This window comes from Oncorhynchus keta, chromosome 2 (genome assembly GCF_023373465.1).
Source record: "Oncorhynchus keta strain PuntledgeMale-10-30-2019 chromosome 2, Oket_V2, whole genome shotgun sequence".
Taxonomy (NCBI): Eukaryota; Metazoa; Chordata; class Actinopteri; order Salmoniformes; family Salmonidae; genus Oncorhynchus; species Oncorhynchus keta.
The window spans coordinates 32,710,397-32,724,011 of NC_068422.1; the positions used below are offsets into that span (position 1 = coordinate 32,710,397).

At 42.2% G+C, this 13,615-nt stretch overlaps 1 protein-coding gene and 1 long non-coding RNA gene across 4 annotated transcripts in view; one reads left to right on the top strand and one right to left on the bottom strand.

The window, feature by feature from the left end:
* Positions 1–13,615, bottom strand: part of LOC118399510 (GDNF family receptor alpha-1-like) — a 131,329-nt gene that overhangs the window by 16,864 nt on the left and 100,850 nt on the right. The gene's annotated exons all lie outside the window — the stretch shown is intronic.
* LOC127910700 (uncharacterized) lies at positions 734–11,854 on the top strand. Its single transcript, XR_008075883.1, has 2 exons — positions 734–903; positions 11,421–11,854. It is a non-coding gene; the product is annotated as an uncharacterized LOC127910700 (long non-coding RNA).

Genomic DNA, 13,615 nt, shown 5'->3' on the forward strand with positions numbered 1-13,615 from the left:
CCAAGGGAATTTATGGATTGGTGATAATTCTGCCGGTTACTCAGTGTGACCTCTCTGTTAGGATATTCTTTGTCACAATGCTACTGCTACCGGCAAATGGACCACCAAGAACTCTATATGCCATTTAGCAGAAGTTACTCTAGTCTTCCTCCTTTTTAGTGATGTAACAACACTGTAATGCATTTTTCTTACCAGGTAAGTTGACTGAGAACACATTCTCATTTACAGAAATTACCTGGGGAATATCTACAGGGGAGAAAAGGGGGAGGATGCATGAGCCAATTGCAAACTGGGGATGATTAGGTGGCCAGATTGGGAATTTAGCCAGGACACCGGGGTTAACACACCAACTCTTACAGTAAGTGCCATAGGATCTTTAGTGACCACAGAGAGTCAGGACACCCAATGACCCATTCAAAAGACAGTACACTACACAAGGTAATGTCTCCAAGCATTGCCCTGGGGCTTTGGGATATTTTTCTTTAGACCAGAGGAAAGGGAACCTCCTACTGGCCCTCCAACACCACCAGGTCTCCCATCCAGGGACTGACCAGGACCAACCCTGCATAGCTTCAGAAGCAAAACAGCAGTGGAATGCAGGGTGGTATGCTGCTGGCATCCCTATTGACATCGCTGAACAACGATGTATGACACATACTGAACCACCATCACTGTACTGGACTAAAGAATGGTGTGAGAGAACAATAGTAATTTACTCTGTTGAGGGTGTTGTGGAATTATCGGAATTTGTTGGTAACATTTGTAAGATGTTTAATATTCATCAAATGTGTGTAAGTTACTTCTCATAAGAATGTATTTTGTTGTACTATAGTGGTGGCCATTGGCAGTTAGTTATCTGTTCTATGTCAGGACTAAGTTGCACGGGCCGCTGAGAGGGGAGAGGTCAAAGTGTCATCATGTGTAAACCTATCTTATACTCCCTACCTTTCCCAGTGGGGAAAGGAGGGTTTGCAGTGTCTGGAATCATTCTATGCTCCCTCTTATATTGTTTCTATCTTAACCTATAGCCTCACCCCCTCTCCGTGAGTTTGTCCAGGAGTTTGTATTTTGAGTGGGTTGTATCTAAATGCCAATTTGATATATGCCTGTTGATATGGAGGATTTGGTTTATGGTTCTGGGGTTTGGGAAAGGAGACAAAGCTGAACGATGAATTATGTCTATGCTGTCTGACTATGTGTGTCTTTGCTATTAAAAGGAACTCAGTTGCATTGTAAAGGGGCTCTCAGAAGATTCACTAGGAGACACTGAATTTATCTGAGAGTCACAGGATTGTGATAAGAGCTCATATAATTAAAGATGGACTTTTATAACTAACTCTGGCGTGTGTGTGTGGTTTGCTCCCATGGTTAGGTAAATAGAGGAAATTTCCACGACAATTGGTGACGAGGAGGGGATGTGAATCTTCACTCGGTGACCGTTCCTACGATCTAGGTAAATAAATCGTGCACGAGGGATCCCCTAAACTTGGGATCTCAGGGAGAACCACACTTCGGGAACGAAGCAGATGGACCAACCTTTGATCTAAGAGGAAGCGAGCCGAGTGGATACCACATCTCGAACTGAGTTTATTTTTAAGAAAAAGGTGAGCGAACCACACACAGATTTGAAGTCGAGTTTTTTAAATTATGCCTGTTACGTATACTCTGAGCGTGAATTCCTTTGTAAGGAAGGCAACTTGGTGGCGTATGCAGGTCCGAGTCAGAGGAGAGTAATCTGGGGGTTTAGTGGACTCAAAAGATACTCTGCGCTGTCCGGATGCCAGTGACCAAAAGCCCTCCTGACACTGAATTGATCACAGTGGGGATTTGGTGAGGTATGTCGGGGTGATGGGCCAGGGGGTCTGTGTGTTCCAGGTGAAACACGGCACTTGGTGAAGCCCTATTGGAAGAAGGACCTCATTCTGTGCGTCTGTGTGATTTGTCTAAGTGACCCTCAGATGTGGTGAATTCCAATTATTTTAAATGTGCTAGCCAGTGAGTGAGTATGTAATAGTTTTCGGACCGTTCTGTGTGAGCGGGATAGGACTACTCTGTGTGAGTAGCGGGATAGGGTTGACTCTGTGTGGGAAAACCTTTCGATGTCCTGTGTGGACGTCTGAAAGGTTCTATGTGAAAATCGCAACAAATCCTGTGGGGATGATCCTGAAATTTCTGTGTGAGTACCTAAGATTTTTAAAGTTTTATATGGATTCTGTGAGTTATTTGAAATTATGATAAATGGTATGTGTGTATAAAGTAAGGCAGAGAATGATTAGATACAATTTAAACCACCCATTCGTAGACGTACGTAGGTTTTGAGTTGATATCTTAAATGGATCATTTGATAAAGATGAAGTTTTTAAGCACTATTAAAATAATCTACAAAATCATCTGGGAAATTGAGCTCTAGAAACTGATTAGAGTGTGTCCACTTTTGGTTATCTTACCCTAACGATGTAACTATAAAACGCATATTGGATTATCTCCGTCTGGGTGAAACATGTTAAATTAAACTGCCCTTAAGGTCTGAACATGTTATAATTTTTCTTCCCAGTATGAGAGAAGTTGCGGGATTTATTGAATAAACTGTTTTCCATAAAGTTAAAGAGAATTTGAGGGATGCTCGATGTAATTTATAATGTTGTACAAAGCCTAAGGTTTTCCATCAAACTAATTATCATTGCCTGATTAATGTGATGTCGTAAAGTAATTGAAATACGTTGCATAAGTAAACATAATCTACTTTTGCTGTTTCCTAGTCATTAGTGTCGATTTTATTCTTTGATTGCTAATATGTGTAATTTGGAATTTGAGAATCATGGCTGGAATTTGAGAATCATGGCTGGAATTTGAGAATCATGGCTGGAATTTGAGAATCATAGCTGGAATTTGAGAATCATGGCTGGAATTTGAGAATCATGGCTGGAATTTGAGAATCATAGCTGGAATTTGAGAATCGTGGCTGGAATTTGAGAATCATAGCTGGAGTAACGTTTGTACTATTAAAATTGGGCTATTATTCTTCTGGGAATTACCAGAAGGTAAGTGGTAGAAGTGGTAGAATTCTCGCCTGCAACGCGGGAGGCCCGAGTTCCATTCCCAGTCATGGCGCTGGCTGAATTCAGAGCTTTTGATTGTAAATAATCTATTTGTATGTTTTGCCTGGAAAGTTATGGTCGCGAGTGTTTGCAGAAGAGATAAATTGAACGTTTTCAATAGATTGTTTCGGTTAAATTGATAGGCTAATTCAATTTAAAATAATAACAAAGTGAATTCTGATGCAAGACGATGTCTGTTCACTAAATGGTCTGCTGGAATAATGTATTGAGAATTGGGTCGTATTTAAATTACTGTATGAATAGAGAAGACAGTTACCTAAGTTAAAGAAATTCTGAATGAGCGGGGAGAGAATGGCGATAGGAAAGTGGTTACTGAAATGTTTTTCATTCTTATAGATTGACTGACGCATGTTATAATTTTAGCGCTGCGTGTGTTATTTTTAAAGAAATAGGATACATTTCATAAGTGTGGAGAGCAGAAGAGGAAGTTATAAAGTTGGGTTTTAATCTTACGATAGAGGTAAGGGAAAAACGTTGAAATGAGAGGGGTTATATTTTTGCCCACTGGGGGAAAAAGAAGTAGGAAAGTTTAGTTGAAAGTATGGAAGAGAGTTAGTTGGCTACTAATTGTCAGGGAAAGTTGCTGGAGGCAGGTAGATTGTTGTAGAATAACGTACATTTGCGTTATTAGTTTGAATATACAATAACCTTACTCTAATTGTTTTGACTGTTGTTCAGGTACATTTTTTTCTGTATTTCTAGCAACTGATTCGCTAGGTGGGCTTCATAGATTTGTGGCGTTTATATTTACTGTATTAGGGTATGAGAATTGGGAGACTGGATGTCTGAATCATAAAACATCGTAAGGATAGCTTCTGATGGTTATTGTTTCTTGGTTTGATTGTTTAAGTAACACCAGTTAATTTGAGCAGGAAGTTTCATGTAGTTTAACGTTATGGTATGTTTCCATTATATGGAACAATGTCAGCTCATTAAAGGGGTTTGCTGGATTGAATAGTACGCCAACCTGTTGACAGAAGACTGAATGGGTATGAATGTTGAAAAGCAAGCTTGGGCCAAACTAGTAAACTAGTATGTTAAGTGGGGGAGTATCATAGATTTGAATTATAGTGTTGTTACCGCAATAGTCAAAACAATTTCATATGTTTTGGGAAATTAGCTAGGTTGAATTTTGTATTTGAGTTCCTTTATAATTTGCTTTTTAAAAGAGAGGTTGGAATCAAGTATGATGCCTTGGCACTTAAAGTCAGATACCACCAGGAGCTTTTTAGTAGTAGTTGTTTTTTTGAGGAACATGCAGACTGTGTTTTATTTTATTGAGATGTACACATGAGTCTCTGAGCAATTGTGTCATCTGAATCATTATAGTAGTGAGGTCTTGTGTAGTCTGTTATTTGCATAGATTTATCAACGTATCATCTGCATACATTGGAATTTCAGACCCTGTACAGAATAAAGGAAGGTCATTAATGGATGTGCTGAACAGTATTGACCTTTGTGGATATCAGTGGGGGAAAAAAAAAGTTTATTTGTATTTTTACGATGATCAGACAGCACCGACTTTTGAAGGATTTTAGATTTGTTAAAAAAAAATCAGGATTGGTTTTTACTAAATTTATATTGACAGATTGAAATTATTAGGTTGCTGATTAAGAGTTTTTTTTAGGAGTTGATTTAACTTAATTAAACATTGTATCATACATATACATGGATTTGATTAAAACTTATGATTAATGATTTGAGGTACAGTGGAATTATCGTTAGGTTTGGTTTATAGTTTCACGTTTGAGTTTTTGAATCGATGTAGTGTAAATGAATAATAAGTGTTTTTGTGTTTTCTCTGGGAAAATGGATATATCACTGTCTCTCTCTGGAATGTGTCCAGGGACGATACTCTTGGGGAGAGTGAGTGAAGGGAGGCCATAAACTACCACATTGGAGGGGGCCGGGAAGTTTTTTGTTGTAGTGCAAAGGTATTATAGGGGCACTTTTATTTTATTTTCTGACTTTTCATTACACACGCAAATTATTTTGATAAAGGAATGTTCTGGGAACATGGAAATACGAAAATGTTTGGAACTAGTTGATTATTGTTTGCAGATTGTTTCATATAGTGCAAAACACTGCTTTGGAGGATTTTGTATGACCTATGACCTTCTGATGACTTTCCGTTGTGGCTTGATCACCCACATTGGAAAGCCATTTGGATAATGACATTATGGTCATTTGTAATACTGCTTTCAAAATAATTTGTGTAATTGGTAAATATGTTTCTTATCCATATGTGTAATTTGGACCAGTGTGAAGAGGGAGTAGGGCATTGCTTCTAACTAAGGGTATGCTGCTTTAAGTCTATTTTCCTACGACCATAGGGGTTAAATAATTGTTCTTTTTTTTTCTTTTTTTCAGTTTAGTGATTTAATTTGATTAGGTTAGCTGAAATTTTGTTTTACATTACTCTCATACGGAGAGATGTGTGTAAAACATGGGGGAGGATTAAGTTTTTTGAGGGTTTGAATTGAAGTTATACAATTTAAGTGATATGTGAAGGAGTGTATTGTATTGTTGAGTGTATTGTATTGTTGTGTTTGTTTTGTTCTATTCCCGAGAGATATAGGTCTAATTTCTTGATCCTTGGCTCTACGATGGAGTTGACAGTGAGATGGGGAGTATGAACCAATTTGAAAGAATAGTTTCAATAGAATGTTTTGATATTCTCGGTGAAATATGTTTAGATATGTGTGTTAAGAATAATTGGTAAAAGTAATAATTTATCATGTAGTTAATGAACTGAACTAAACTGTTGTTCTGATCTGTAGGGTAAGTAAGGGTAAGTAATCCTTCTCACCCCCCTTCTCACCCCCCCCCAACAAGATTTAGATGCAAGTGGCTGTTCCACTGGTTGTCATAAGGTGTATGCACCAATTTGTAAGTCGCTCTGGATAAGAGCGTCTGCTAAATGACTTAAATGTAAATGTAAATGTAAAATGTTCTTTCGAGGTTATCATGAAAAGTGACATCAGACAGTATCTTAATGCATGGAAAAGATCATTTGGACCGAATGGTGTGTGTACCTCAAAACCCCCTCTACCTGGCTGAAGAAGAGAGACAAAGGCATTGAAGGAGGCTTTCCAAACCACTTCTCCCGAGAGAAAAGAACCAATCCAGAAATTGGTGTACAGAATCAGATCTAAGCTATCAACTGCTTTTCTTTCATGGTTCTGTCATACTGTGATGAGTCCACTTGGAGTGATCATGGAGAAAGATCTGTTCTAACATTTTCTTGTGATGCTGGTATATTGGTTGACGAATGGACAAGACATGGAGTTCCGGGTTATCGGAGTTCCGGGTTGGAGCGAGCGGTCGCATCCGCATTTCGCTCCGCAGGTAGTATAACTTTTTCATTACATTTCATTACATTTCATTATAGTACAACGGTTTGATTTGTCTAATCTTAGCAATTTCTTCTTAGCTAGCTACATAGCCGTACTTGTATCAAAGATAATTGCGTAATTATCGTATTTCGTCGTCCTAACGTAGTCTTCACTGCTCTGCCCAGCAGCTAGCCAGCTAGCAAACGTCCACCGATTAGCAGCACTGTAGAAACTATTACACTCAACTGAACGACTTGATTAGTGTAGTGTTAGCTAGCTACATAGCTGTCTTTGCTGTCTTCGTATCCAAGATAATTGTGTAGTCTTAGAGTGATTATCTTAATTTACCGAGGTTAGCTAGCTAGCTATTTGTCGTCCTTAACGTAGGAGACACTGCTAGCTAGCCAACAGCTAGCCAACGTCTTCTGAATAGAACTCAACAACCCGATCGCATTCCGCTTCGCTCCACAGGTAGTATCACATTTTCATTTAATTTCATTACAGTACAACGGTTTGATTTGTTTGATCGTAGCTAGCTACATAGCTAGCTACATAGCCGTCTTTGTATCAAAGATAATTGTGTAGTCTAGAGCGATTTTCTAGGTTAGCTAGCCAGCTATTGTCGTTCTTTTAACGCAACGTAACGTAATCAACACTGCTAGCTAGCCAGCTAGCCCCCGAATAGCAGCACTGTAGAAACTATTATACTCAACGGAACGACTTGATTAGTGTAGTGTCAACAACGCAGCCACTGCCAGCTAGCCTACAAAGTCAACAACGCAGCCACTGCCAGCTAGCCTACTTCAGCAATACTGTATCATTTGAATCATTTTAGTCAATAAGATTCTTGCTACGTAAGCTTAACTTTCTGAACATTCGAGACGTGTAGTCCACTTGTCATTCCAATCTCCTTTGCATTAGCGTAGCCTCTTCTGTAGCCTGTCAACTATGTGTCTGTCTATCCCTGTTCTCTCCTCTCTGCACAGACCATACAAACGCTCCACACCGCGTGGCCGCGGCCACCCTAATCTGGTGGTCCCAGCGCGCACGACCCACGTGGAGTTCCAGGTCTCCGGTAGCCTCTGGAACTGCCGATCTGCGGCCAACAAGGCAGAGTTCATCTCAGCCTATGCCTCCCTCCAGTCCCTCGACTTCTTGGCACTGACGGAAACATGGATCACCACAGATAACACTGCCACTCCTACTGCTCTCTCTTCGTCTGCCCACGTGTTCTCGCACACCCCGAGAGCTTCTGGTCAGCGGGGTGGTGGCACCGGGATCCTCATCTCTCCCAAGTGGTCATTCTCTCTTTCTCCCCTTACCCATCTGTCTATCGCCTCCTTTGAATTCCATGCTGTCACAGTTACCAGCCCTTTCAAGCTTAACATCCTTATCATTTATCGCCCTCCAGGTTCCCTCGGAGAGTTCATCAATGAGCTTGATGCCTTGATAAGCTCCTTTCCTGAGGACGGCTCACCTCTCACAGTTCTGGGCGACTTTAACCTCCCCACGTCTACCTTTGACTCATTCCTCTCTGCCTCCTTCTTTCCACTCCTCTCCTCTTTTGACCTCACCCTCTCACCTTCCCCAACTCACAAGGCAGGCAATACGCTCGACCTCATCTTTACTAGATGCTGTTCTTCCACTAACCTCATTGCAACTCCCCTCCAAGTCTCCGACCACTACCTTGTATCCTTTTCCCTCTCGCTCTCATCCAACACTTCCCACACTGCCCCTACTCGGATGGTATCGCGCCGTCCCAACCTTCGCTCTCTCTCCCCCGCTACTCTCTCCTCTTCCATCCTATCATCTCTTCCCTCTGCTCAAACCTTCTCCAACCTATCTCCTGATTCTGCCTCCTCAACCCTCCTCTCCTCCCTTTCTGCATCCTTTGACTCTCTATGCCCCCTATCCTCCAGGCCGGCTCGGTCCTCCCCTCCCGCTCCGTGGCTCGACGACTCATTGCGAGCTCACAGAACAGGGCTCCGGGCAGCCGAGCGGAAATGGAGGAAAACTCGCCTCCCTGCGGACCTGGCATCCTTTCGCTCCCTCCTCTCTACATTTTCCTCTTCTGTCTCTGCTGCTAAAGCCACTTTCTACCACTCTAAATTCCAAGCTTCTGCCTCTAACCCTAGGAAGCTCTTTGCCACCTTCTCCTCCCTCCTGAATCCTCCCCCCCTCCTCCCTCTCTGCAGATGACTTCGTCAACCACTTTGAAAAGAAGGTCGACGACATCCGATCCTCGTTTGCTAAGTCAAACGGCACCGCTGGTTCTGCTCACACTGCCCTACCCTGTGCTCTGACCTCTTTCTCCCCTCTCTCTCCAGATGAAATCTCGCGTCTTGTGACGGCCGGCCGCCCAACAACCTGCCCGCTTGACCCTATCCCCTCCTCTCTTCTCCAGACCATTTCCGGAGACCTTCTCCCTTACCTCGCTCATCAACTCATCCCTGACCGCTGGCTACGTCCCTTCCGTCTTCAAGAGAGCGAGAGTTGCACCCCTTCTGAAAAAACCTACACTCGATCCCTCCGATGTCAACAACTACAGACCAGTATCCCTTCTTTCTTTTCTCTCCAAAACTCTTGAACGTGCCGTCCTTGGCCAGCTCTCCCGCTATCTCTCTCAGAATGACCTTCTTGATCCAAATCAGTCAGGTTTCAAGACTAGTCATTCAACTGAGACTGCTCTTCTCTGTATCACGGAGGCGCTCCGCACCGCTAAAGCTAACTCTCTCTCCTCTGCTCTCATCCTTCTAGACCTATCGGCTGCCTTCGATACTGTGAACCATCAGATCCTCCTCTCCACCCTCTCCGAGTTGGGCATCTCCGGCGCGGCCCACGCTTGGATTGCGTCCTACCTGACAGGTCGCTCCTACCAGGTGGCGTGGCGAGAATCTGTCTCCTCACCACGCGCTCTCACCACTGGTGTCCCCCAGGGCTCTGTTCTAGGCCCTCTCCTATTCTCGCTATACACCAAGTCACTTGGCTCTGTCATAACCTCACATGGTCTCTCCTATCATTGCTATGCAGACGACACACAATTAATCTTCTCCTTTCCCCCTTCCGATGACCAGGTGGCGAATCGCATCTCTGCATGTCTGGCAGACATATCAGTGTGGATGACGGATCACCACCTCAAGCTGAACCTCGGCAAGACGGAGCTGCTCTTCCTCCCGGGGAAGGACTGCCCGTTCCATGATCTCGCCATCACGGTTGACAACTCCACTGTGTCCTCCTCCCAGAGCGCTAAGAACCTTGGCGTGATCCTGGACAACACCCTGTCGTTCTCAACTAACATCAAGGCGGTGGCCCGTTCCTGTAGGTTCATGCTCTACAACATCCGCAGAGTATGACCCTGCCTCACACAGGAAGCGGCGCAGGTCCTAATCCAGGCACTTGTCATCTCCCGTCTGGACTACTGCAACTCGCTGTTGGCTGGGCTCCCTGCCTGTGCCATTAAACCCCTACAACTCATCCAGAACGCCGCAGCCCGTCTGGTGTTCAACCTTCCCAAGTTCTCTCACGTCACCCCGCTCCTCCGCTCTCTCCACTGGCTTCCAGTTGAAGCTCGCATCCACTACAAGACCATGGTGCTTGCCTACGGAGCTGTGAGGGGAACGGCACCTCAGTACATCCAGGCTCTGATCAGGCCCTACACCCAAACAAGGGCACTGCGTTCATCCACCTCTGGCCTGCTCGCCTCCCTACCACTGAGGAAGTACAGTTCCCGCTCAGCCCAGTCAAAACTGTTCGCTGCTCTGGCCCCCCAATGGTGGAACAAACTCCCTCACGACGCAAGGACAGCGGAGTCAATCACCACCTTCCGGAGACACCTGAAACCCCACCTCTTTAAGGAATACCTAGGATAGGATAAGTAATCCTTCTCACCCCCCCCCTTTTAAGATTTAGATGCACTATTGTAAAGTGACTGTTCCACTGGATGTCATAAGGTGAATGCACCAATTTGTAAGTCGCTCTGGATAAGAGCGTCTGCTAAATGACTTAAATGTAAATGTAATGTAAATGTAACATGAGTGGTAAAGATGAGACATTGAAATTGGGTCATTATCATGGGCCGTCCAATTTGAACTGTAAAGCTATCTGAAGAAAAACGAAGATGCCAGAAGATGCCGTGCCTGTGTAAGGGGGGTTTAATCAAACTGTGCCATTAAAATTGTTTGTACTTTTGTCAGATTGATTGAAGAGGTCTACACCATGTAAATTGTAGTAATTTAGATTAAGAATGCATTGAGATACTGATCTGTATTAAAATCATGATTAAAAAAGTTAGTAGTAGAATTATGGGATAATTATACTGTATGTAAATCTGCTAATATTGATGTGTGTTAAATTGAGGTTTTTACTTTAAGTGATAATGACACATTTGAATCACTGAGGAATGTTGGATAAATAGTTGGGTTGTTACTTATGATTTGGAATATGAATGATTTCACTGTCCTATTCTCTATTCCTGAGTATATTTCTGAGCATGAGTACTTAGAGGGATGTCTGTCCTATATGTTGTGAGGAGGCCTGTGTTTAGACACTGTTTCTCATGTAACTGAAAGAGCATAAATATGTTATGTTTTTATTTTCCTCAAATGGATTATTCTGTGTTATTAAACATGTGCAAGGTTGTCTTGTAGAATAAAGGTTGTAATCTTAGTTTCAGAAGGGAGAAAGCTTACATATAAGCTAAGGTATTTGACATTACGGGGATTTGAATTTTTAAATATTGAGTATGTAATTAATATTCTGATTCTTCAAAAGGGACTTAGTCCCTTGAGAGGGGAATGTTGTGGAATTATCAGAATTTGTTGGTAACATTTGTAAGATGTTTAATATTCATCAAATGTGTGTAAGTTACTTCTCATAAGAATGTATTTTGTTGTACTATAGTGGTGGCCATTGGCAGTTATCTGTTCTATGTCAGGACTAAGTTGCATGGGCCGCTGAGAGGGGAGAGGTCAAAGTGTCATCATGTGTAAACATATCTTATACTCCCTACCTTTCCCAGTGGGGAAAGGAGGGTTTGCAGTGTCTGGAATCATTCTATGCTCCCTCTTATGTTGTTTCTATCTTAACCTATAGCCTCACCCCCTCTCCGTGAGTTTGTCCAGGAGTTTGTATTTTGAGTGGGTTGTATCTAAATGACAATTTAATATATGCCTGTTGATATGGAGGATTTGGTTTATGGTTCTGGGGTTTGGGAAAGGAGACAAAGCTGAACGATGAATTATGTCTATGCTGTCTGACTATGTGTGTCTTTGCTATTAAAAGGAACTCAGTTGCATTGTAAAGGGGCTCTCAGAAGATTCACGAGGAGACACTGAATTTATCTGAGAGTCACAGGATTGTGATAAGAGCTCATATAATTAAAGATGGACTTTTATAACTAACTCTGACGTGTGTGTGTGGTTTGCTCCCATGATTAGGTAAATAGAGGAAATTTCCACGACAAGGGAAATTCAGTTGAGGATCCTTAACCAGGAAAACTATATGCTTAGCATGAGTAGACACAATTCAGCAGCTACGCTTTGTCTACTAATGCCTTCTAAAAGAGACTAGAAGGCCCACTGGTTAAGGGCATGGAGCAAGGCTCTGTCACAGCTCCGGAGCCACACCAGCACTGACGGGTGTGTGAGAGTGCATCTGTCACTGTGTGTTAGTGCCGTCTCAGCTTAATGAAATGGGAGAGTAGAGGAAGATAGAGAGAGCGAGTCTACTACTATAACTTTTATTTATTATTATTCATATTGCTATTGTTGTAGTTGCTGTTAATGTTAATGTCATTATCACTTCTACTACTATTATTATTATTATGATTTATTTATTACTGTTAGTCCAATCATTGCTGTTATGTACGTACTTTGGCAATGTAAGTCATTTACAGGTTTTCTCAAAACACTAAAACCCATTGGCTGAACAAAGTTCTCAGTTGCCTGGACTCATTTAGCAAATTATGCAGTCTGTTGTCAATACCTTAAACCATTTCACATGGTAAAACACAATTTGCAGATCTCACTTAAGACTTTTCAGGAAAACTCAAAACACATTCTCATTCTCAAAACACATTCTGCACTCTAATGCACATGTCATCCATACTGGTAAACACAAGTGGCAACAATCAAATACAAATAGAGAACACATGTCATTCATTGAACACAACCACTCAAAATTGATTTAACCTGTTTCAAATGATGCGACACAATCAATATAAGCCAGTTCAGAGAGCAAACAGGTTGTTGAAGGTGGGAAGGAGAAAGTCTGAGAATGGATAGAAGAAAGAATGTGAGAGGACGAGGATGAGTTCGTATGCGAGGTGGGCGACGAGAAGGAAGAGGAGGAGGAAGAGGAAGGCAAGAAAGAGGAAGAGGAGGACGAAGAGGAAGACAAAGAGTGGAAATATCTGATGAAATTCGAGCATCAGTTATAGACCATGTTCTTGTCCATGGACTGACAATGAGGGGAGCAGGACTTAGAGTGCAACCCAATTTGAGCCGATTTTCTGTGTCCACCATAGTAAGGACATTCAGAGAAGAGAACAGGTACAGGATACTACTGTATTTTTGTAATTGCAAATTTACTGTACTACACTATATGCAGCTGTTTCAATAGACATTTGTAAAGTTAATCACTACATGTATTGTACTGTATGAATATGTTTTGTAACTGCACAACTACTTTTTGTAGAATTGCAAGGCTGCCACATGCAGGTGGAAGGACAGCTATATTCACTCGGGAGCAAGAGGCCGTTATAGTTGGCATGGTCCTTCAAGATAATGCAATAAGACTCAGAGAAATTCAGGAACGAGTGATACAAGACAACACACACTTCCAGGGAATCGACAGTGTTCGCATTTCCACAATTTACTGTGTCCTCCATCGTAACAGGATGCGAATGAAACAAGTATACAGAGTACCTTTTGGGCGCAACTTACTAAGGGTGAAAGAATTGCGAGCTCAGTATGTGCAAGTAAGTGTACATTCAGAAACATTTACTGTAATCCAGATTGTCTACAGTACTAACACATACTATGTGAATGACATTACTCTTCAGTACATACAACGTATGTGAATCAGAAGCCTAATTGTACTCTACAGTATAGCACTGTCTCTGTACGACTACATACAGTATATTGTATTTCTACACAGACAATA